This window comes from Stenella coeruleoalba (genome assembly GCF_951394435.1).
Source record: "Stenella coeruleoalba genome assembly, chromosome: 18".
NCBI classification, from domain to species: Eukaryota; Metazoa; Chordata; class Mammalia; order Artiodactyla; family Delphinidae; genus Stenella; species Stenella coeruleoalba.
Window position 1 is genome coordinate 48992839 of NC_137164.1, and position 26642 is coordinate 49019480.

The following is a 26642-nucleotide window of genomic DNA, read 5'->3' on the forward strand; positions in this document are numbered from 1 at the left end:
TAGATGACATCCTGGGCTTGAAATAAAGATACTATACTACTGTACTCTGTACAGTACTGTACAGTAAAGTACACAAAAGCACAACCACTTGTAGAGGATGCACGCACATGACAGTGTACGCCAGACAAGTGAACTAACTTACATGATTGGACATGCCAACTCACGTTCGCATCTTTGAAAGTTCACAACTTGAAGGTTTGTATGTAGGGGACTTACTGTCGTAGTGACATCTATATATATATTTATATATATGTATAATCAAATATATATGTTTACTCTTTCCCTGCCTTATGGAGTGGGAACTTTACAAGACCAAAGATGACTGACACAATTCCTAATTTTTATGTCTTCAGTGCTAACAACATGGACACATTGCAGGCACTCAATAAATATTTTGGGAATTAATGAAGAAATGCATAAATGAATGAAATGTGCTGAGATCTGGCCAGTTCATTTTTACCTTAAAGTGTACCTTAACCTTAAAAGATCTTCCCCCCCCCTTTTTTTTAAGAAAAACTGTTATTTATAGGAAGTATTTATCTTTCTTTTCTATATTTTCTATTTAGAAATCTTACTATGCAAATTAACTGTAAGATTTCCGTAGGAAAAGACCTATTCTTCTGCATGCTTTTTAAACTCAAAAACCAAATATCTAATAAGATGCCTTTTCTAAGGTCAAAGTTGTTATGCATGGAGGCCTGGGGACAGGTTCTAACAAAATTTTTCATAAAACTAGTCTCACAATAGTTTGGTAATTCAAGGCACGGAGCCTGTTTGTACTTTTCCCTTCTGAAATGCTGGAAATTTACATTGGATATAGTTTGGAACATAGCAAAACATGCATTTTCATAACTTGTTCCACTTGAGGGATTTTAGAACTTGCTTTTCGACCTTTTCTATATTGCTGTTTTCGGAGGGTCAAAAGAGTCAGAGTTCAAAATAGTGATGTCCTGGGAACTATGGATTTGTCACCATGGCAACAAGCACAGTAAATCAGTAAGAAAAGATTGTCTCCTCTTGTTCCACAAGCAAGAAAGATATCAACAAAACTCAACTCTTTCAAAGCAGATATATAGTCCTAGTGTAAAGGTGACTAGTATTTGTTGCAGGTCTCGTAATTTCTGGCATTTTATTCTCCTAAAAATGGAAACAGTTAAGTGAAAGAATATCAGTTTTGAGAAAACCATTATTTAATTGCTCTAAATTCCAGTGCCATTTATTAATATCAGTTTCTAACCTTAATATACAAACTACTCAAGGTCAGAGTAAGCATAAGCGAAAGTTAATTGCTATTCATCTAACAGAATAGTAAGAGAAATGGAAGAGACATTTAAGTTAACAAACAAGAAACATTAGAGGTCAGAACAGTATCTTACAAAGCCGTTTGCATTGAGCAGTCAGTGAACAAGGCTCTGAAGTATGGGCACCTGGATGGAGAAACTTTACCTCCTGGAATCTTTAAGAAGCCACCTGCTGGTTGGTGTTGGGACTGGGCTGCTTCACAAGGAAGTACTATCCATGGAGAGTTGAGGCATATGACAGGGATGAGGTTGGAATAATTGTTGTCATCAGAGCTCTCAGGAGCACTGATCACATTGTACTGTAATGACTGTTTACATTTTGTCACCCTTGCCTAGATTGTGAGGTCCATGTGGGAGGAGACCTGATATTATTATCTTTCTAATAGTAAATGCCTATCATGCAGTGCCTAGTATTTAGAAGTTGCCAAAAGAATCTCATTGAATGGATGAAAAAACTGACCAAATAAATGAATTCTATCCTGAATTCAGCATTCTGTCCAATTCAGCCCAGTCATCTGTCTTTGATAATGACACTCAGGGACAAGTTATTAAAGGATATGGATTTGCCTTTAATGGGACTAACTGGTTCAGAATAGCATGTAAAAAAGCTTTGTTTTTCTTAACTCAATTTTCTGAATCTGACATGCATAAATTAAGCATTATTTTAATTTATTCTTTGAGGTGACAGTCGTCAAAGAAAAATTGCATCTGATGGAATTAAGCAAGCAAGGAAGACTTTATTAAAGACTGCTGCAATTAAGAGAGAGTCACCTCAACTCCATTGAAACAAAAGACAGGAGAGTTGTTAAGTACCCAGGTTTGCCAGAGGGAAAGCACTGGTTAGTGTGATGAGGCCATCTTTGTTTGCTAATTGACACTCACTGAAGTTAGGCTCCTACCTTCTCACAGAAACTGGGAGATAGGGGGCTTTATCTTTCTCAGTTATCTACCAAAGAGATAATTCCAGGTCCTAGAGAAAGGCATTCCTAGGTTGTAAAACTGGAAAGAGGCTAGGAGAAGATTTATACCTTAGAGGGGCAAAAAAAGAATTTACAGTTGCATGTTTTTAAAGTAAATGCTCTTTAAGGAAAGAGAGATTGGGGGTTTAAAAGATCACATATGGAAAGATTAATCTTAAATGGACAGGGGACACTTCTGTGAGTCAAAAGAAAAGAAAAAAAAAGTGAAGTAGGTATAGAAATCAGGATTATGTCCTTCCATTTCGTTCCTGACATAAGTAGCAATATTGAGTTCTTTTACTGGGAAATAATGACATTCTCATTGAAGATACATAAAATGTTAGTTTGCCAAAACATAAGGTTGTGACCTACATAAATATGTGCAAATAAATAACAATAAATAGAGAACTTAATTTTAAATATTTCTCTTGTATGTGACTTTTGGCTTCCCAAATCCTCTTACCTGACAAACACATTTTAGAGTGCCATATAATCTATTAATTGTTGGTTATTGGTTATGACTGCTTCTTTTTTTTAAGGAGGATTATACTACATTTCTTTTATTTTTTTAAACTTCCTTATTTAAAATTTAATTTAATCAATTTTTTATACAGCAGGTTCTTATTATATATCTATTTTCTACAAATTAGTGTATATATGTCAATTCCAATCTCCCAATTCATCCCACTGCCCCCCCAACCCCCCCACCCCGACTCCGCTTTCCCCCTTTGGTGTCCATATGTTTGTTCTCTACATCTGTGTCTCTATTTCTGCTTTGCAAACAGGTTCATCTGTACCGTTTTTCTAGATTCCACATATATGTGTTAATATATGATACTTGTTTTTCTCTTTCTGACTTGCTTCACTGTGTATGACAATCTCTAGGTCCATCCCCGTCTCTGCAAATGACCCAATTTCATTCCTTTTTATGGCTGAGTAATATTCAATTGTATATATGTACCACATCTTCTTTATCCATTCATCTGTCAATGGGCATTTACGTTGCTTCCATGACCTGGCTATTGTAAATAGTGCTGCAGTGAACATTGGGGTGCATGTGTCTTTTTAAAATATGCTTTTCTCTGAGTACATGCCCAGTAGTGGGATTGCTGGGTCATATGGTAATTCTGTTTTTGGTTATTATTGCTTATTGATACACTGTCACATTTTGGTCATGTCTCTTGTAAGCATTTATTTCAATCTGTATCCAACAAAGCACTCATCATCTCAGTGATAAATTAAGAAACATATTTTTGTAAATGAATAGCCTAAACACTTTAAAACTTCTGACAGGTGCCATTTACATTTGGTCTGTGCTTTCACTTATGTTCATGAAGATCTCTCTCTATCTCTACCTCTACCTCTGTTTCTCCATCTCCATCACCATATCCATTTCCAGCCCCATCTCCATCTCCACATCTTCATCTCCACCTCCATTTCCATCTCCATCTCTAGGTAGGTTTGGGACTTGTTTAGTTTCCAATAAGCATTCAGGCTCTATCTAAAATTCCTTTTATTAAAAAACTAATTGGATTAATTGGAGTTATTAACTGACATTTTTGTCTCCTGGGAAAGTCCCTGACTTGGGGATCATTGGGGAATTCTATCAAGACGTCATGTATGAAATTAAAGAGGAGAATATAAAATCCCTCCATATAGTATCGTTATTCTGTCCCTTCCTCAAAGCAGGAAAATGGAGACTTTCAAAAGAATTATACTTTAATTTTTTAATTCTTTCAATCAACTCCCTAAAATAAAGTTTTAAGTACCTTAATATACCACTACATCTCTCTATTAGATAAGTAAACCGAAATGCTTAGGACAGTAGAGATTACATAGGATCTTTTCCTTTGCTTTCAAGATATCTAAAAATGGAATCTGTCTACATAGCATATTGGTAAAAAGCTTATGATAACAAAAATTAGGAACGAAAAATCCCAGAAGGCTACAGATTTAGAGTTCACATACCATCTGCAGTTATTATCCTTGTGGTAATTGTGTACATAAAGATACCACATCTGATTTCAAAAGTTCATGGGAAGCATTTATAAAGCCAAGAACAATTCTCTTGTTGCAATTCTTGACTTACACAAATGCACTTCAGAAGAGCAGACAAGAGCCCTTGTATTTTCCAATCATGTAAAGACCACTTTATGAGCCCAAATCCACATGGTTCAATGCTTCTGGTTATTAAGATTTCATATGGTCATTTGCCCATATTTGTTAAACAGTTTTCAATTGCTACTTTCTTTTCCTCCTTAAACAGTAGTCTTTGTAAATGCAAAGAAAATCCTGCAGAACATTTTTTTCTTTTGCACTGGAAATTTAAAATTAAAATTGTGACTGTGTTCTGAGCAAGCATTTGAATTACTTTTCCCTCGTCATGTGACACTGGCTTTTTGAAAGTATCAACTATCATTCAGCTCTTCATCAAATCATCATCACTACACCTGTTGACTTAGAATAGGAGGCTGGACATAAGTTTTTATTTATATCCCCAGTAGCTATTTTTAAAAGATGGAGAGCTTGATTTACTGTTATTTACAATTGAATCTTTATGAAGATTTTAAAAACTCAAATTTTAAAAACAAGTTTAAAATACAAAAGACAATGTGTTGCAGTTGTGGAGAAACTGGAACCTTTGCACACTGTTAGTGGGCATGTAAAATTGTGAGGTCACTATGGAAAACAGTATGGAGGTCCCCCAAAAGATTAAAAATAAAACTACCATACAATCAGCAATCTTACTTTGGGTATTTCTTCAAAAGATTTGAAATTAGGATTCTTGCCTTCACTGTAGCATTATTCACAATAGCCAGTATGTGGAAACAACCTAGCAAATGCGTGGAAAAAGAAAAGGTGGTATATACATACAATGGAATAGCATTCAGCCTTAAAAAAAAAAAGGAAAATTTGCAATATGTAACAACATGGATGAAACTTCAGCATGTTATGCTAAGGGAAATAAGCCAGTTACAGAAAGACAAACATTGCATCATTCCACTTACATGAGTTATCTAAAATAGTCAAATTCATAGAATCAAAGAGTGGAATGGTGGTTATCAGTGGATAAGGGGAGGGGGAAATGAGGTGTTACTAATCCATGGACATAAAGTTTCAGTTACACAAGAGGAATAAACTCTAGAAATCTGCTGTACAACATTGGACCTACAGTCAACAGTACTGTATTGTACACTTAAAAATTCGTGGAGAGTAAATCTCATGTTAATTGCTCTTACTACAATGAAATAAAATATAAAAAATTAGGTGAATAAAATATTTTACTCTTACTCAGGCTTCAAAGTTTCACATATAGGGCACAAAATGGATTCATTCTCATTGTCCCAATTCCAGAGTTTTGTTAGCTTTTTGTAGTAACTTTTGCTTTTTTACAGACAATTAAGTAGAACTGAATTTTCCTTTGCCATTAAATTGTCATTTCACTTCCGAAGTAAAGAATACAATTTATCTAGATAATTTAAGTAGAATCCTGGCACTTATTACTGTAATTTATAAGTTCATCTCAGAAGTACTGAGCACCTACTGTACGGCAGGCTTTCTGCTACAGGTGTTGAGTATAAAGTGGTGAACTGGACAGAAGCAGTTTCCACCCACATGGAGACACCAGGCTAAAGGAGACTGGCAATGGCCACAGAAACAATTATATAACTCCCACCTGTGATAAGTACTATGAAGGGAGCAGCAGTGAGCAATGAGAGATTAACACCTGGAAAGCTACTTACACTCAGGATTTAGCTGGGACCTAACGGAGTGGTGACCCTGGCAAAGAAGGAGGAGTCTGATATTCCACGCAGAATGAGCTGCGCCCCTGGAGGCCTTGAGGTGGGAAAGAGCTTGGTGTATTTCTGGAACTGAGAAGAGGGTCCTAGTACAATGGGACAGGGGGAGAGGGGAAGATTAGTTGGAGGTAGGAGGTTGGGGTGGACAGATACCAAATGATGCAGGGGTTCATAGTTCATGATACACAGTTTGTTTTTGAAGTACAATGGGAAACTGTTGGGAAAATAAATATGAGAGTAGCAGGATCTAATTCCTTTCTTTTTTTTTTCTTTCCTTTTTTCCCTTTCTTTTTTCAAATATTAAATCTAGCTTATAGGAGGTGAGTATTTTGAAGAGCAAGGCAGAGGGTGCAGGGAAGACTCCCGATTGAGGAAATAAGTCAGGAAGTACATCTTTGTCTGTTTTAATGAACTCGATTTGATTTGAGGAGCAACAGATATAGCTATGAGGGATTCTGTGTATTGTTAAAATTACTTACATTTTTGTTTTATAATTTTTCTCATGTTTAGTATCTGTATAAAGTCTTATTTCTTATTTTAATTTCCCTGAAAGTTTAAAATCATAACATAATACCATAAATATAGTCTTTATCAAGTCAGTCAATACAATTTTATTGAGCATATGCTGTGTGATAAGAATTATGCATAGGCGAAGACATCTACAACTGTCGTCCTGTCCCACCCCATCTCTATTTTCTCTCCCATACCTGTTGTCTTTTCTTGTCTTTCTGGATGACTAAGCTATAGAATCACTACTCATTTTACCATCTTCTCCCTACACTTTAAAAAATATATATCACTTCTTTATATCTCTTATCGAATAACGTCTTTAATTCAACTCCAGAGTGCTTGATACTGCTGATACAGCTGGCTGGAGCTAGTATTATAGAAGGAAATAAATTTCATCTCATGCCTTAATCATTAGAACTCAGACTATCTAAATTTGGTGCTGCTTTAGGAAAATTATGTTATTTTGACAAGAAGAAGACTGGAAAATACTTCTTAAAAGTAAAAAAAAAAAAAGCAGCATCTATATTTGCTATCCATTTTCTATTTATACCTATATATACATATATATATATTTATATCTCTACCTGTCTATCTGGAAAATATATTCATCTAAAGAAAATATCAGTCCAATGTAATTCTTAAAATGGACAAATAAAATCCCTAAAATTAGAGATCAGTTCTGCATACTTAATGTTTGATTAGGTATTTAAGATAATTGCAGCCTTCTCTCTTTTTGGAAATGAATGCTCATGTCTAGCTTACTTTTTAAAAAAAATTTTGCTATTGCCGTAAATTGCACAAGATCTCATTAGAGATCCATCCCATGTCCGTTTAAAATGCACATTTTAGGCACTCTTAAAAAATGCCTTTCTTTGGTTATTGCTCATACTCTTGTTGCATGATGACTTCTCCTTTGCTTCTGGAAAGAAACACAACACTTAGCAAGCACTCTGGAGTTGGGCTCTGTAAGTAAATTCCAGAGTTTCTGAGATGATTTTTCTACACTCTTTCCTTGGCATTTCTAGATTCTCTCTATTGTAAGTGCTGAAGTTTAATATTTAGTAAGCACACAAAAGTTCTTGCATAAAATTACATATTTTTGTAAAAGTTTTTTATTGAATTGAGGAAAATATGCACAGATTAAAGCAATAAACATTGAGAACTTGTGTTGAAAATTTAGTCACATATATTTAAATATTTGTCCTAGTGTTATGAAAATACCTATTTCCCATTACAAATACAGATTAATATATTTTCCTTAATCTAGATGCAAGTATGATCAGTTGTTTCAATAAAGCTATATGATAGTCTCACAATAATTCAATGGTTAAATATGTCACTTTCTTGTAGGTGAATTAATCACTGATAATGCGTGCAGCCATCATGCAGATAATCTTTCTTCATTGTTGAGAAGGTGGATAATATATTATCCATATATATCAATTCTATCAGTACTTATCAGTTTGTTCCTGAACATGGTCCTGAGGAAAAAATGATATAATAGATGTGTTCTTAGTATGCTAGCCCACTGATTTGAGAAATGTTTCCCTTAGGACAAATAAGGAAACTCATAATCAAATGAACAATATAGAATTAAAAATCACCCCCCATTTTGCCATATGCAACAATTCAGTCTGGTTTCACAGATAAAACAATACTAAGTACTGATTAAAAAACATACATGTAGAATTGACAGTCTCATTGATTTCAAAACCAAGGGAAACATTTTTATAAATAAGGGGCTTACATTTGTTTAAATTTCACTTGCTTAAAATGATCAGACTTTATTAAATTACTCAGTCACATATGAGCACCCACTGTGTATTGTCCTTTACAATAGATTACAACAATCCTGTCCTCCCAGCCCCCGACTGTTTCAAAGGGATTTGCCAGGGCAATACCTAACATTGTTTTCTCTGAAAATGATGACAGGAAGCCAACAACCAGAGTCCATGTGTGTAACAGAGTGGTTCTCTCTCTTTACCTGCAGAATGCATACCAAGGGCTGTCTTCCCTTGTATGCTGTAAATGGTCAAGACATACTTGTTTGCTGATGATGTGGTAGTAAGATGCTTAGTATTTGATATGTCAACTCAAAATTGTGGTGTCTAGGTCATGGTAACTGTGATCTATTAATCAGTTCTTATTACAACAAAGGAACCCTTTCAGTGTGCTTAGTCACCTAATTACCTCAGGATTTGAGGGTAAGTTGCCTAGTTGACAGCTTTCAGCTGATGATGCCAACAGGCTCAGGTTGAAGAGCTAAACACTCAAGACCTGTTAGCCTAAAGGTCAGTAGTTTCTCCACACTGGCTGCAGAATAGAACCACCTGGGAAGTTTTAACTAATGGTCCGGTTGGAAAAGCATTCATTCAATTAGAACCAAGGGCAGAGGGACCCTGGACATAGGTGTTTTTAAAACTTCCTAGAGGAGCTCCTAATGCCTAGACAGGGTTCAGAAACTAGGGAGTGTTTCCTCTTTAGGCAGAAAGAGGAGAATTGGAAAGTTTGAGTTAGAGGGACTTCAACATGACATTGTTTCTTTCATTAGATCTGAGGTTCTAAAGTGGTTGGGCAACCAGCAGCATCAGCATCTGGGTACTAGTTAGAAATGGAAATTTCAGGCCCCACAGTGGACCTACTGAAACAGAAACTCTGGGGATGGAGTCCAGAATTCTGTGTTTTAGAAAGTCTTCCAGAGCAGCCACATAGCACAGGGAGATCAGCTCGGTGGTTTGTGACCACCTAGAGTGGTGGGATAGGGAGGGAGATGCAAGAGGGAAGCGATATGGGAACATATGTATATGTGTAACTGATTCACTTTGTTATAAAGCGGAAACTAATACACCATTGTAAAGCAATTATACTCCAATAAAGATGTTAAAAAAAAGGAACGTCTTCCAGGTGATTCTAAAGTTTGAGAACCATTCTTTTAGGTAAAGCCTAAGCTAACATAGATATTTGGAGACCAACAGTTAAAGGTCTTCCCATTCATCACCCAATTAGAGTTCAATTAAATAGAAGGTACCTGATCAAGCAATCAGATGTACATCTTGTCTAGATGAAGAAATAGCTTCACTGCCAGAACAAAGTCATTGACATAGATGACATTTTATTATTCTAAGAGTCTTCCAAGAATAATGAGTGACATGGCATAAATATCCACATCCAAAAGTAAGTGCTCTTCCAAAGAATATTTTATGAATATTTCTATTCCTTTGTTATTATAATCCCTCAAGCAAAATGGCCTCTCCATAAATTTCAAATATATTTTCATAACAAACCATTTCTTTTTTAGTCAAAATTAGAGCCAGAATAATGGATTCTCAGGTGATTTCCATTCCTGTCTGAAGGATAAAATTGCTATTAAGACAAGAAACATATTTTATATTCTGTTGTGGAATTGAATGTCTTCCAAGAGCCGTAAGGATAATTAGAGTCCCTGTCACTATTGTATCTTGACCCTCTCCAAGTATTTCATCTGTTTAAGGAAAGCATCATCTGTCTTCTCTCTCTGGTCTGGAAGTTTGTAGTACCCTTTCATTGCTACTGTCAAATTTGGTTTTCTTCTTGACATGCAAATTTTTTCTACCACATTTCTACTTTCACCTATGAATTCCTATGCTGTATATAACTTCTTCCTTTTCCTGTTATACCTGTTTATTTTTGATAAGCTATGCCCTTTCACTGTTGTACATCATGAGTTGCATCCCATCAACTTTCAATAATATCTCTGTTCAAGTGTACTTCTTTGGGTTAAAACTGAGATAGAAATTTTTGCCTCACATTTTGAATATTCAGATATAGTCATCTGGGTCTAAATACTAAACTGTCAAATACCAGAGTTAAAATTCTTTCTGTCCGTGGAATCACAGAAATACAGGACTAGAAGGAATTTTGGTTTGGGGTAGTTCTCGATACTGATTTATGGTTTTTCTTCTCATGTAACAATCGTTACGCTACCTAGCAATTACTAAGAAATTTTAAACTTGTTATTTTTGTTTTGGCCCTTCAAACTAGAGTTTAACTACCTTTCTCTCAAGCTGCTAATTATTCCATCAGGAGTACATTGTTGGTGATGTAATAAGGAATTTGAAAAACCTGAATTATATTTGTCAATGCAAACAATACCCGTCTTTGTTCTCTTTCTACATCTACTCTTATTTTCCAGACTCTTGACCTTGAAGTGAAGTGATATTATAACCATCTTTCCGAGCCTTGCTAAGTCTTGCCTCTGGAAGCAATTTTGTTTTCTTAAGGCAGTGGTTCTCAAACTTTAGAAGTGCGTCGGAATCACCTGGAAGCCTTGTTAAAACACACATTGCTCCCCAACCCTAGAATTTCTGATTCAGTAAGTCTGCACAGGGGCTTGAGAAATTGCATGTCTAACAAATTCCCATCTGATGCTGCTGGTGCTGTGACCACATTTTGAGTATCACAGTCAAGGTGTTCTTCCTTCACGAGATGAAAAACAAATGATCTTAAAACATCAAAATTGCCCTCAATTCCACCATAGCCATTTTTCACCTTGTATCATTTCTCCCTGCAGTAGCCAGAGTGAGCATCTTAAAATACGAACTAGCCCATGTAGGACTTTTGTGCTTGGTTGCCCCTCGGACCCAAACTTTGCAGCATCTTTCTGGTGCTTAAAACCCACACTCCCCCTCACCCCTGAGCCCCTTAACATGAATTACAAGGCTCAGCATAAGCTACCAGCCTTATTGGCCTCATCTCAGGGCCCACTTTCCTCCCATATTATCTCTGTTAAAAATGTACATGTTATGAGCTAAGTACTTTTTTATTTTCCTCATTTCACCGATGAGGGACACAGAGAGAATAAGCATTACACCCAAACTCACATATATATTAAGTGGTCGAGTCAGGATTCTAACTTAGCTCCTTCCAACTCACACAGGCCCAGGATTTTGTCTATTCCTTTGACAGAAAATGATGGGATTGACTCTTAACAATAGGGATTTACTTGCCTGGATTAGGGTAAATGATCATTTGGTCCAGGCAAACTGCTTTTTGAACATTAACTGAATTGTACCCATTCAGTTATAGAACTAAACTGTGTATATGTGTGTGTATATATATGTATATAATACATATAATTTATGTAATATAATTCAAATTGTATGTAATATTATATATGCATATGTATAAATATATGTACATATATTTTATTACGCATATGACAGTTGTGTTTTGCTACTACAATAGGGCCAACGTTTATCTAATGCTTCCTGTGAGCCAAATTCTAAGTTAAGTACCGTAGAGATGTTCTCTCTTTTAATCATCACAATTTATGAGGTAGATAGTGATGTTTTCCACTTTTTATAGGTGATGGAACTGAGATGCTAAAAGCAGATAAGGAAAATTTTCTTAAGGTCACACAGTTTATAAGTGATGGATCCAGGACTGAAATACAGGAGCATTTGGTCCCTAAGATATATTTGTCATCTATGTCTTTTTTTTCTCAAATCCCCAAACTGACCAGGGATGAAAAGTTTTTAGTAATATTTTTCAGGTGTCTTTTGCTTATTTCTCCATTAGCACAGTTGGATACCAGCATATATGGAATGTTCTCTCTTATGAGAACTCGGGTACTTGGACATGTACTTAGTAAGTAGAGGCCACCTCCACTTTTACACTACAACTCCTGTTGGTAGGGCCTCGGCAAACCCCACGATGTTTCTTTTCTTCTGGAGGTAAATAATAGAACGTTTCCTCTCCCAAATGTCTGACAGTCATAAAAGCTTGGCTAGCCTGGGAGAGAGAAGTCAGTACTTCAACTTCAAGTTGATATGAGAACCTTCAGGATAATGACCATATCTTCTGTATGTCTTATGCTATAAATGTGTATAGTATGGGCTCATTAATTTAGTGGATTGATTGAAATATACAATTACCTCAATCTAATGTTGCTACCTGAGACCAGGCTTTGGCTGTGTCCTCTTCTTACCACTTACTAATTTATACAACTTCCGCCACCTCTCAGTTGATTGATTATATTGCTTGTGGCTATGTGCTGTGGATTAGAAACCTTTAGAAAGACTTGGAGAAACATGTCTTTTTTTCCTAAAAAAGTAGAAGAGTAATCTGTGTGTTATGTTTTCAGTTATTTCATTTATTTATTTATTTTTTAACATCTTTATTGGAGTATAATTGCTTTACAATGGTGTGTTAGTTTCAGCTTTATAACAAAGTGAATCAGCTATACATATACATATATCCCCATATCTCCTCCCTCTTGCGTCTCCCTCCCACCCTCCCTATCCCACCCCTCTAGGTGGTCGCAAAGCACCGAGCTGATCTCCCTGTGCTATGCAGCTGCTTCCCACTAGCTATCTATTTTATATTTGGTAGTGTATATATGTCAGTGCCACTCTCTCACTTCGTCCCAGCTTACCCTTCCCCCTCCCCGTGTCCTCAAGTCCATTCTCTACGTCTGCGTCTTTATTCCTGTCCTGCCCCTAGATTCTTCAGAACCATTTTTTTTTTTAGATTCCATATATATGTGTTAGCATACGGTATTTGTTTTTCTCTTTCTGACTTACTGACTTTATTGGATCAAGAATAGCAACTTTGGGATTTAAAAGTTATGTAAATGTAGTAATTCATCTTGCAAATGAACTATTATTCATTTGGCTTAAATTATAGACTTGATCTAATAACATGTTTAAATTTAGATTGCCCCCTTTTCAGTATGTTATCATTCATGTACTTCTCTCTGGAGAACTTCACTTTTGCTACAGCCAAGTCAACATGTCTAGAAAATGATGTGAAGCAAAAGAATTTTGCCAGTGTTTGCCCGAAAGAAACAGAACTTTTTTTTTTAACAGATGGAATGAGTGATCAAATATGCATGAAAGGTAGAGACATAGAAAGAGACCACATCCACGGAAAATGAAAAGAAAATATGGGCTCACATGCACCTTTGCTGAAGTCAAGGTTTCTTGCAAAAAGGGTGCTTTGCAATCTCAAATTCAGGGGAAAAAATTTCCCTGGAAAGCAGTTACTTTTAGTGTTTGGCAAGAGATTGAATAAGGTTCTTCATAACACTGTCAAAGGTCTTCAGTTTCATTCAACTGACACACACACTGCCCACAGGACAGTAATTGGCTCTGGTTGGCTCAACAGAGTTGCTCTTGTGATTGAATTAAGACCGAACTAAATTTCTTCTTCTTAGTCCTATGGAAGGGAAACAATAGTGAGTGATAGGATGAAGCCATTCGGAAACAAGACTTAACTTTCTCACCTTTTGATCTGAAACATTCAGGTGATAATTCTGGTAGTACATTTATTACTCTCAAGGGCAAAAATATGGCTAAACTCTTATATAGTGGAAATTGCACATTTATTCAGAATAGAGTACATGTTTAAGTCACAAATGAAAGCATTTCTTTTAGTAGAAATTCCATTTGGCTATCAGTTGGCAAAACTGCTGCCAGTTTTGACAGAAGTCATGATAAATGACTTTCCATTTGGGTCTAACTGGGAATAACTAACATTGAATAGGAGGTGTCACAGATTAAAATGAAGCAGGCTTTTCTTGGGTTAGTCCTTCATCTCCACAGAGAATTCAGAAATAAGAAGGATATGGAAGTCACTGTAGTTTGAACTGTATAGTGATATCCTTGCGGCACTGGGAACCATCACAAGAAGGATTACTCATTCATAAAGGCTAAGAACCTAATTAAGGAGTTAATGCACGATGGTTTGCAGCTGAGATACAAGTTGGAGAGCAATTTTGGTGAGAAGTCTTGCTATGAATATCACCTTTGGAAACATAAAGGTATTTGCTCAAATATAAAGATATTTCCAGGCTTCCCTGGTGGCGCAGTGGTTGAGAGTCCGCCTGCCGATGCAGGGGACACGGGTTCGTGCCCTGGTCCGGGAAGATCCCACATGCCGCGGAGCGGCTGGGCCCATGAGCCATGGCCGCGGAGCCTGCGCATCCGGAGCCTGTGCTCCACAGTGGGAGAGGCCACAACAGTGAGAGGCCTGCATACCGCCAAAAAAAAAAAGAAATTTCCTCTGAGGGACTATAAGCAATTGCTTCTATTTGGAATAAAAACAATGATATTTGGAAAATTTACTCCAAGTCTATTTCTTTTTTTCTTGTATACTAGAAACTAGTAATTTAAGTCATATATTAATGTCTGTATTGTTTTCCTAGGGCTGTGTAATAAAGTAACAAAAAAGAAGTTCTACATCAGCAGGTTTGGTGCTTTCTGAGAGCTGTAAGGAATTATGTTTTCCATGCCTTTCTCCTGGCTTCTGGTAGATGGCTGGCAATTTTCAGCTTGTAGATTCCTCACTCCCCTATCTTCACATGGTGTTCCCTTTGTGTTTCTGCTTCTTCATATCATCTTCCCTCTATGCACGATTGTCTCTGTGTCCAAATTTCCCCTCTTGATAAGAACACCAGTCATATTGGATTAGGGCCTGCCCTAATGACTTCGTTTTAACTTATTTTTGTAATGACCCTCTTTTCAAATACTAGGTCATCTTCTGAGGCACTGGGGATTAGGATTTCAACTTATCTATTTTTAGGGAACACAATTCAACCCATAACAATGCATTATCAGCAAAGCTCACATTTTTAAAGGAAATGTGATCCCCAATGTTTTACACAGCTGGAAACGTTGGTTTACAAACCTTATGCATGGAAACAACGCATGTTCTCTACCTGGTGAAGCTTTCTGAAAATCTAGGCCCAGGACACCAGACACTTCCTGAAGTTACTATTGGTATTTGAGCCCCTGATCACTTCTTAGACAGTGAAACAATAACATTTCATCAAAGGTGGTTTTTCTTTTCTTCTTTTTTTTTTTTTTGCGGTACGCAGGGCTCTCACTGCTGTGGCCTCTCCCATGGCGGAGCACAGGCTCCGGACGCGCAGGCTCAGCGGCCATGGCTCACGGGCCCAGCCGCTCCGTGGCATGTGGGATCTTCCCGGACCGGGGCACGAACCCGTGTCCCCTGCATCGGCAGGCGGACTCTCAACCACTGTGACACCAGGGAAGCCCAAAGGTGGTTTTTCATAAAGAGAGAAGCTGTAGAAACTCCATTCATAGAGAAGGGAAAGTAAGCAGCTCCTTCTCTTATGCGTCTACATTCAAAGGCAGCAGGAAAGGGACTCCTTGCTCCCCAGTGCTTTTCCTGGATCGCATTATTTTAGCACCGCTATCCAACAACTACCCAACACAAGACTTCTCCTTTTGAAGCTCACACTCAAGCTATCTTTCCAACAGTTTGTTAGTTGCTATGGTCCATGCCCATGTTCTGTAATAATAAACACCATGAGGTCATAGTATTGTAGTTCTTTCCACTCCTTTCCTGTCCCTGAGACTATAACTACTTTTATTGGAACTACCTGACCTATGCACAGTTCACTGATTCTTTTATTCACCCTGCCCTACTTACATACACATGCACACACACGTATCAGGCTACCTGTGTACACTTACAGAGATACAACTGCTCATTCATGTGTATCCGCCGTGTGTGTATCATTACTGGGATGGTAGACTGGAGATATCCTTGGGAAGTTCCCAAGTAACTCATGATCTTTCTTTCATTCAGTCAGTGTTGGGAAGCCAAAGAGGTTTTGATCAAGTTATTCATTGAAATTTATAAATATTCAAGACATTGGAAGGTTGGGAAGAAGGAAAAAAAGCAGCAGATGAATCAGGAGGTTATTGAAACATCCAAAAAGAAGTAAAGAGTACTTAGGCAAAAGCAATGTCAGGGAAAATGCAAAGAAGGATTTTAACATCCTTCAAGGTGAAAAACAAAACATAAGACCTGGAAGTTAGTTGGATGTGTACATGGGTGAGGAGACAACATTGGCTGAGTTATATGCTGGGGCAGTAACACAAACATCAAGAGAAGGGTCTGGTTTGGGCAACAGAAGAAGAGACAATACATTCTATTTTGGACTTTTGGAGTTTTAGGGACCAATAAGTCCAAGTTAAAACTGTAGATATATATTTGAGTCAATTATGCAGAGAGGAAACTATGGAAATGAAAAGGAACACATTATGAAAATACAAGCAGAGAAAGGATTACAGTGGCAGAACCTTGAAGAGTACATACATGTTCAGGATAGGAGGGAAAAAAAGACTAAAAAGTTCACAAAAACAGTTTTAGAAACAAGGGGGAATCAAATATAAGAAAACTTGGTGCAGAGAGTTTTTGGAAAGGCAGCCGAACGTTTATAAACGTTCCAGGGACTGAGATCGGGGACTGCTTCCTGTATTCACAGCATCCGGCAGAGCTTTGCCAAAAAATAAATAAGTAAATAAGATAAACATAAAATAGGTATTCAGTACATGCAATTGAATCAAATACTTGGGAGAAGGAATTTAATGAAACTCTTAGAATCTAAAAATTGTAAATGGTATGTATATTTGCACTATCTGGCCATCCAGTATTAGATTTTAAAAAGTCCGATCTTCTAGTTTCCCCCAGAATGCCATGATAATGGTGAGACCTTTACGTACTTGGTAACCCCCAATCCTTATAACTACAGTGCAAAATAGGGGATACAGTGCCTGTTCACACACAAGGAGTTGGAACTCAGAAATACTCAGTGAATGGTAGAACCGGTATTCCATTGGGTGCATCTGATGCCAGCACCTGTCTTTCCTTAGGTTGAGCAACTCTGGAGCCAAACGAAACCAATTTGCTCCTGTAACCATCCTTGAATGTTTGAAGAGACACCTGAGTCTTCTATTTTTCAAGTCAGTCATTTCTGGTTATTTAAAATGTCCTCTGAAAATAATAGTGTAAAGAATTGTCACTATTACTGTCACACTTCTCCATAAGTAACTTTTGGAAAAATTAAGTAAAGATTGTGAAAACAATTTGATTGAATCATAATAAAAGGTGAGAGAGCGGTGTTTAAAGCCTATTGGACTCCTTGGAAACAAGATGCAACATATGCACAGAATTTCATCCTTATTTATCTCCACTTTGAGGGAAAATGAAATAAAATGAACACAGCTGGGGCCTAGGTTAGAGTAGGAATCAGGGACTGAAACTATCATTTGTGAAAAGAATACCTCTCCCTTTGAAACAGGTTTTCTTTTCAAGGACCTTGAAGGTGAGATCCTGAACATTTTTCCTTTGCTAATTGATTCTCTGCATGTGGTATGGTAGGGAGGGAGAAATTTTCTTCTACCCTTCTAGGTTCTTCTGGCTGGTGTGAGAATTAAATTGACTTGAGATAGATTAACAGGAGAAAATGCAACAGAAGTTTAATACCATGTATACATGGGAGAGACCCAGGAAACCTGAGCAACTGAAGTGGCCAGAACCCTCACCTTAAGCACCATCTTCTTCAGCAAAAGAAAAAAAAGAGGATGTTAGGGGTAGCGGTTTGGGACTCCAAAGGGGAGGAAGGCAACTCACATGAAGATGAAAAAGCAACGCTTTGGTGAACAAATGTTAGCTGGACCATGCAGGGGCAGTGGGACACAGAGGGGAATTTTAACAAGCAGGCTTTGCTAGGCTGCTACCTGTCTACAGCCCTAGTTCATACTATAGTCATCTATGGTGACAGCTCCATTCCTGGAAGAGGTCCCTCTGTCTACATTCTTTTAGGCAGTTAGGGGCGGAGGTCAAAATTCCTTCCTGAGTCTTTTGGACCTTGATTGTTTACAGCTCAAATTAACCCATATGCCAGAGACATTTTGGGGTGGCAAATTTTGCTCCCCTACAGGTGATTCTCCCTGGAGTTCATTGCCATCTCATAGTTTCCTTGTAGCAAGTAAAGTTTATGCTTTTCTCGGTAACTTACAGAAAATGGAAGACTCTTAAAAATAAAAAGTGGCAAGATAGCATTATATGAAAAGCATTATATGAAAAAAAAGACTCTTAAAAATAAAAAGTGGCAAGATAAAAGTATGCAAGATAGCATTATATGAAAAAGTGGGCAAAGAAGTAGCTTCCATCATTATGTCCTTTCAAAAAATAAAATTCAGATGTTAAAGTCTGGACTTTTGAAATTGAAGACATACCAAACAATATCAAAACAATTAATTCCATGTTTCAGAGCAGAGAGCAGGAGATGTTCCTACATGAATTATTGGTATTGCGGACACATAGGCTACACAAGGGGGCCCCTCAAACCTGTCACCTTCTATCCCATGTGGAGGGATACAGGTAGCAAACTAAAAAGAGCTAACGTTTTATTGAATGCTTGCTATGTTTCTCACATTTACATATATTATCTTGTTTAATCTTTACAACAATTACATTATTTTCCTCATTTCCAAAATTAGGTTTTTATTGCCTAAGTTCACATAGGAATTAGAAGAGCCGGGATTGAAAGTTATCTGGCATAAATCTATGCCTATCATTGTATCTTCTGGTAAGGAAGATGATAGATAGGTAGGTAGATAGATAGATAGATAGATAGATAGATAGAAAGTTTCTAAGAAGGAATTCAAAAGATGATCACATATTCAGTGAGTGTGTTTTTGTTAGTGGATACATGACAAATTCCTTCACTAGGCTGCAGGTACTTTGAGGGCATTGGCTATGTCTTATTCATCTTTGTGGGAAATCCAATCTCATGCCCAATGTCTGTGCATAGGAAGGATGTCTTAAATAGATGCCCATAAAGGAGACACTGGTATCTCCCTGAGGCAGATAACAAAGATGACTTTTTAAGACATTAAGCAATGTGCCTGAAATCCCATAGCTGGTAAGGAGCAAAGCCAGAATTGTAGCCCAGGACTCCAATCCATGGCTCTTCCCGTGATACTGCAGCTTCCTCTACTCATTTCCCCTCTCTGTTCCCAGATTTCTCATTTTACAAGGCTCTTTATGACACCTTAAGCTCTGTAGAAAAGTTGGGGAACGTACAATGTACATTGAACTAATAGGTACCTTTAGACTTCAAAAGGCAGACAGGTAAGTAGGGAGTTCATTGAGTTTCTGCAGGGTACCAGGCATATTGCTAAGAGCATTACTAATCTCATCTCATTTAGTCTTAACTATTCCATGATGTAATAGTGAGTGTGGCCCCATTTTATGAATGAGGAAACTGAGGCTGAGGGAGGTTAAATTGTCCAAGGTCATACAACCAATCCAGGTCAGCCTGACTCTAAAAGCCGAATTTATTCAACTACACTAAAAAGGGTGACATAGTATGGTGTCTCTCAAAGTTTTGTTTTAATCTGTACAGTGAATGACTGAGACTTCTTCTATTTCCCTTACTTAAGAGAACCAGATTTTATGGAGTCCATTTGAAGTTGTAAACCTTATTGTCAAAATACTATTTTCATTGTCATAAGTCCCGACCTTCCCACCAGCATCAGCTAATCACTGGCTTCACAGTTCCACCCACCTAGCCTTCCTATTGCAAATCACTGACATGCTTCCTTTCAGCAGGAGCTGGTAACTCCAGCCCCTTTCTGCCCTTTGCTGAACCTCCTCCTTCCTATTATCTATAGACTTAATACCCACACTTAAAGAGAAACCTGATGTCAGGGTGTCAGCAGGTGCCACCTTTGCTTCTGCTGCTGCTGGCCAAAAGCCTAGACCAGTGACAGTTGGGCTAGAATGAGATTCCTGCCATACTTGGGAAAGGAATAGGTTGGGGCACAGGGGTGATGGTGACAAATTAAAATTACTGCCAAAGCAGAGTGGAATAGCAGCAGGTACGTGGAAGGTGTCATTAACGTTCTAAAGACGATCTGAAGTCATGCTTGGAAGATGTAATTTACAACCTGAGGATTTATTTTTATAGCTGTCTTGCTTCAGAATAAAGAGATGAGATGCCACGTATCTGCCAGGTTGTGAAAAACTTTATCAATTTTGAACATTGGCTTCCTTGATTTTGGATGCGGGTGGATATTGTGTACATGTATGTATCTGAGGGGTCTTAAAGAATAGTTCTCACCTCCTGAAGTGAATGTTCAAAGCTTCCTATATCAGACTCTAGGATCTCACATATTCACCAGCGTTGGGGGGGGGGGGGGGCGGTGGATATTAGGAAATACTTCTAGCTCCTGTATCCTCTTATTGACCCAGTACCGGGAGCATGCCCACAGAGCCTAGAAAAGGCCATCCTACCCACAGAGATTGGCCAGGAGTAGCCTGCCAGGCTGCTGGATCTCCTGGCTGGGGAACTGGATTTGGGGCTACCGACAGGAAGTCTGGTGGGGCTTTTCTACTTGCTTAGGCTGGAGGCTTTGGGGTGGTGGAAGAACAGTCACCTATCATTCTTCTCCAGTACTGTATTTGGTCATGCACTATGCCCAGACCAAACTGAGGTCTCTTGTGTGGTTAGAGCCCTTTCAAATCCTTGTGTTCTGTTTAGAATGAAGAGTGTCTATTGAAACCAAGCAGTATTAACCTGCCAAATCAATATAACTGGGGCTGAGTCACCTCCTTTTGCCCCAAACTTGTGTACTAAGGAGATTTTCTCCGTCTTAGCTGTTCTTCTGCAGAGGATAATTCTATTCACTAGTGCCTCACTCACAGTCAAAAAATGTTATGCTTAAGCTGGCCAGGCTGCTCATAGCCACAGCCATTCTAACTTTCTAGCACTAGCAGCCCTTCTCCAGGGATCCAGTTTGCCAGAGGAAGACGGGCTCCAGAGAGGTGCTGCTGTCCAATTGCCTCCTAAACCCAGAACATTGAATGAACGTTAGGAGGCAGTCTGTGGAGTCAGACTGGCTTGTTTAAAATCTTTCCCTGGTGCCAGCTGTGTGACTTTGGCTACGTTACTTCAACTCTCTGAGCCCAGTTTGAAAACAGAGATACTAATTTTTATCCCATAGACCATGGTGATGGAAGGTGTTAGGCTCTGATGGGTTCCACAGATATGAAGTACTCTCAACACAGCCCTGGCAGCCTTGGTTCCACCCTGCCAGGTAGGCGCTGTCTGCATAACTGTTCATTTTGCCACCAGCAGCTTTACTACTGAGCTGAGCAGACAAGAGGAAATGGGGTCAGCATGACATATTAACCAGAAGGACTTGTTAGGAGCTCACGTAAAACCCTAGCTATCTCTACCCAACCAGTCCGATACCTCATCCTGGAAATATTTGGAGAAATTATAGTTGCAGAGAGGATATAACGCAAATGGGATGTAGCCAAATAAATACTGTATTTTGGCTATTATTAATGTTACCTATCGTGCTTTATACACCCAGGGTTTCTGTGGCCTAGGAAACACCTGTTACATATTTATACGTCTCAGCCTATCCTCATTTTATGTACAGCCATTGTTTTGGTGGTAGAGTTCATGTAAGATGGAAAGATGGGATAATTCATTCAAACCATATGATTTCCAGGAATAAGCTTTTCTATTTTGTATTCCTGTCTCTTCCTTTAGCATTTTGACTTTCACAGTTGTTACTGGTTTATCTTGAGATTTGAGTAGAATGAAGAACAGGCAGACTCAAATAGAAAAATAAATCCAGGTCATCCAAACTGAAACTGTATTTTGGGTCATCAGACTGAAATGTATTTGACCTCTTTCTGTTTTTACAGCTGTAAAATGGAAAAAATTACAATCAAGTCTATAATTTGATGGGCTATGAACAAAGAACTGTGAAGTACTTTTAAAATTAAAGTCATGCCCACCTTAATTTCCAGCTTTTAGCATAAAGTTGGCACAAAACAAGCAGTTAAATGGTTGATTTCATGAGTCAAATAACATTATATGTGGTATATAGTTCTTTGTTGACCTAGAAAATTCTATGGGGGAGCAGAAAGAACACTTAATTGGGAGTCAGGAAACCTGGATTCTAGTCCCAGAATGACCTTGGACTAATTAGATGATTGCCCTTCTTGGAACTTTGTGTTCCTTATTTGCCACTTGCAGGAGCTGATGCTCTCTCGTTCCCCCTTCCACTGCTAACACGTTAGTGATTTTATTTAATCAATGTAGCAGGATTAGAGTACCTACAGTTTTCCCCTGATATCTAGTAGAGGTGAGTGGTTCCAGGATGGGGGAAGAGGAGGAGGGAGAGGGGAAGAGGTGGGAGGAGAAGAAGAGAAGGATAGGAAGAGGGAGAAGGAAAAGGGAGATTCCTTTAGATGTCATGGGGGCAGTACCAGCCCCACGTGAAATTCTGAAATAAGCATGGTTTGTCTTTGTACTTCTCCTCGTCCTTCACTCTTTCAGCTCCCAGCTCCCATGCTTCTCTCTCCAGATGTCCAGATAAGCAATGTCTAGCTGACGTTCTAATCTTCCCAACCTCTCCAGGTCTGCCCTACCCCAGAAGGACCCATACCCCAAATACCCTCCCTTTCTGCCCCCAGTCCAACCATACATCTGAACTTAGCTGCACATTGGGAGAAACCCAATTAATTAATGCTTAAATTAGAGTGATTTAATCTTCAACCTGCCTTCAGATACTCAGTTATATATTTTAAAAAGAGGGCGCCTAGATGGGAATAAAGATGCAGACCTACTAGAGAATGGTCTTGAGGATATGGGGAGGTGTAAAGGTAAACTGGGACAAAGTGAGAGAGTGGCAGGGACACACATACACTACCAAATGTAAAATAGATAGCTAGTGGGAAGCAGCCGCATTGCATAGGGAGATCAGCTCGGTGCTTTGTGACCACCTAGAGGGGTGGGATAGGGAGGGTGGGAGGGAGACGCAAGAGGGAGGAGATATGGGGAAATATGTATATGTATAACTGATTCACTTTGTTATAAAGCAGAAACTAACACACCATTGTAAAGCAACTATACTCCAATAAGGATGTTAAAAAAAAGAGGGTGCCGGCAACTAGCTTGTAAATAAAATGAAGGGCAAAATGCAAGAGGATGGGGCAGAGTTGCATGGTACCACCACAGTCATCCAGCACCCCTGGGATTCTGTTCCCCACAGCCATTCTCCAGAAGCCTCTCCTGCTTTTCTCGCCCTCTTCTCATTCTCTTCATCTGAGCACCTGGACGCCGGGAAGCTGGGTCTTACCACAATAGCTCCCTTGGGGCACCACGGCTTCTTTGTCAGCTAATCAGGATATACATGAACAAACATAACCAAACAAATGAATAAATGATCAACAGCTTCCTTGGTCATGACATTAGGAACTGTAACTGTGAGAATGGAAAAAGCACTGTGTGGCTCCTCTTAAACTGACCAGTGCTTGGATTGCTGTAGCATCAAAATGAGAGCAAGGAGGGCAACCAATGTTTACCTGAAATGAGGGATAACTCAAGGGACTTCTGTTTTCCCTGTAAAGCCTATTTATTCCCAGCCAGGTATTAAACTTTAGTGAGAAACAGGGAACTAGAGTCTTTCCACTTCATCCTACAGCCTTCCCTGCTCCTTCCAAACCCATCTCAGCATGTGTGGCTCAGGCCAGAAGTTCTGTTACAGCTGCAACCATAAGGCATGGACCCCAGCTCCCTGACTACATCTGACTAAATTAGAGGGAGTATCAGTCCTCCCGACCTCTCCCAACAACTGACGAATGCAGTAGCAGAGTAGTACTGGAGTCCAAGGGTTTACCAGGGCAACTTGGCTCTGACCCTAAGGCCTGGACACCTGGTCTTGATTACACTGGAGTGTGTTGGTGCTCCCTTAATCATGCAACTAAAAGCCAGCAACACAAAGGCTGTATCTCCCCTCTCTACAGCCCCCTCTGCTGCTCCAGAAAGCAATGGGTGATGAAAGACACCTACATCCTCTTGTTTTCATGATTGTCTCTGGTGATGTTGTTCTTGCTGGCTTGTTTGTACAACCGGATACAAAACAAACCATTCATCATCTAGTGTACTGCTTTGTGAACTTTTTTTTTTTTTGCGGTACGTGGGCCTCTCACTATTGTAGCCTCTCCCGTTGTGGAGCACAGGCTCCGGATGCGCAGGCTCAGCGGCCATGGCTCACGGGCCCAGCCGCTCCGCGGCATGTGGGATCTTCCCGGACCGGGGCACGAACCCGTGTCCCCTGCATCGGCAGGCGGACTCTCAACCACTGCGCCACCAGGGAAGCCCTGTAAACTTTTTTATATTCCTGAGAAAAATGACCATAGACAGCTATGGAAAACCTTGCGTACAATTCCCAGAGTTCTCTGGATGGGCTGAAGATACATTTAAAGGACCCTAGATCAAGACCTCTGAGAGAATGCACCATCCTTGATTCTTGATCAGGACAGGCAATGCTTGAGATATCAGCTGTCTCTGATAGTAGTGTGTACGGTTTTAGAGTAGGTGCAGTCTAGAGGCATTATAAATATCCAAAACATTCTACGTTTGCTTTCTTTTCCCAGACACCACACCTAAAATAGAACCTCTCCCTTTCCCTATGATTCTCTATCCTTCCACTATTTATTTCTTCTTCAAAAACACTTACTACTACCAGATTAAAAGGGTCTGCAAATGTTGAGAAGCATGGGCTATGCTTATTTTTTAAAGCCTGTTTGTTATATCTTCAAATAATATGCTCAGTATGCTTTCCTTTAAATTGTAAACACCTTTTCAGATGATGTACTTCTAAATTTACAGCAATGATCTATTTGTTCATCTAAAAAAGTACAATGAAGTATTTTCCTTATATTTCAAGACTCTTTGGGTAGTCTTAATTGTGTTTGTTATACTGCTAGGCAATCCTGAGAACATCTCAGTCAGAGGAAGGGGATTAAAAAGCGCATTAGTATGGCTGTATGTTTATTTGATCTCATCATCAACATTAGTTATTACCTCCATATTTATGATTGGAATGCATAATCTCAAGTTTCATTAAGTCTTATTCTTTTAGACCCAGCAGGCTCTTGTATCAGCTAATTAACACAAAGGTCATTGTTCTCATTTTTAGAATACCAACAGATTGTCAAAACACAACAATGACTATGTTTGCTAGATTGGGAAAGACACAGCATGAACAGCATCTTCTGCTTCCTGAGAAGGAGTGGGCTGTATCTGATCATGTTTCTGCATTTATAGAGTTGACTAAAGATCAAGAGGAGAGTTCCAATCAAAATATCTCTGAATAGAGAATATAGTTGTGAGTACACATCCAACTCCCTGTAGAGTCTCCAAGATCCTCTCCAAGATGGTGGCTCAGCGTCCCATCTCAGCTGAGGGATGATCTGGTCAAAGAACACTGATCATGTACCTACTCTTAGCAGTGTGCTGGTGGCTTAACACAATGGATGGGAAAGCATGCCTGCTCTTTCAGAAGTTAACTCTGAAAGTACAGACAACAAGCTACAGTATTGTTACATAAGGTAGAAGATGGTAAATACCAGAAAAGGGTACAGATTGATTTCTATTACAGGAAAGGAAAGGGGCAGAAGGACTGAAGGTTATTTCTAGCTGGAGAGGAATTAGTGACAGTGTGATGTGAGAGAAGCCATTGAGTTGAGCCTTGAGAATGAGGAGGATTTGAATAGGCAACGATGTGGAAAAGTGTCCCCTAGCAACTGAGAAAAGGTATGATATGAGGAGCTCCAGAACTCTCTAGCACAATGCTCATTTATTCACCATAAATTGCACGTCATTTGTGCTGTCCTAACTCTGCTTAAGACATCTCTTCCCATAGATTAGCCCCGACTTGGTAATGGCAGCAGAGACCAAGGGGAATTCTTCATTAATGCAGTCTGATGCTTCTAACTGCTTTGCTGATAAAAGCTGGAAAGAAGCAGATTAATGAAGGCTCTACAGTGTCACAGAAGCTCAGCTAAGAATACAACTCAGTGTAACATCCAGTTTTGGAGGAAATTTTTGAAAATCTGCGATTAAGTAGGGAAGTTGACCACAACTAAAGTTCTGCCTTTCAGGTGCTGGCAGAAAGCAAATAATGATTGAACTAGTCAGATAGAGACAACAGGTCCTCTGAAGGATTACTCTGTGACAGTTGGGGGAAAAGAAGCCAGTTTTCTTCAATGGTAACTGATGTATATAAGGGAGATGTCACAGGAATAGCTCATACGTGAAACAAAATTGACATGTTCAGGAAGCTCAGTTTCCAAAGACTTGACTTTGAACACCAGAAGAAACAGAAATAGTCTCTGAGGGGGTAATAAATTGAAAGTGAATCCAGATTTTTGCTCCTCCTTTCATCTTGTTTGAAATTCAATGTACCCTC

The 26642-nt window shown here is 38.8% G+C and overlaps 1 long non-coding RNA gene across 3 annotated transcripts in view; it reads left to right on the forward strand.

The window, feature by feature from the left end:
- LOC307176876 overlaps window positions 1-26642 on the forward strand; it is a 166578-nt gene that overhangs the window by 135239 nt on the left and 4697 nt on the right. The window contains exon 1 of one of the 3 annotated variants that reach the window (XR_013824926.1): window positions 25378-25559. The exons of the other annotated variants lie outside the window; for them this stretch is intronic. This is a non-coding gene — a long non-coding RNA (uncharacterized lncRNA). Of the gene's footprint in view, window positions 1-25377; window positions 25560-26642 lie in introns of those variants that run through there. 3 annotated transcript variants of the gene reach the window in all.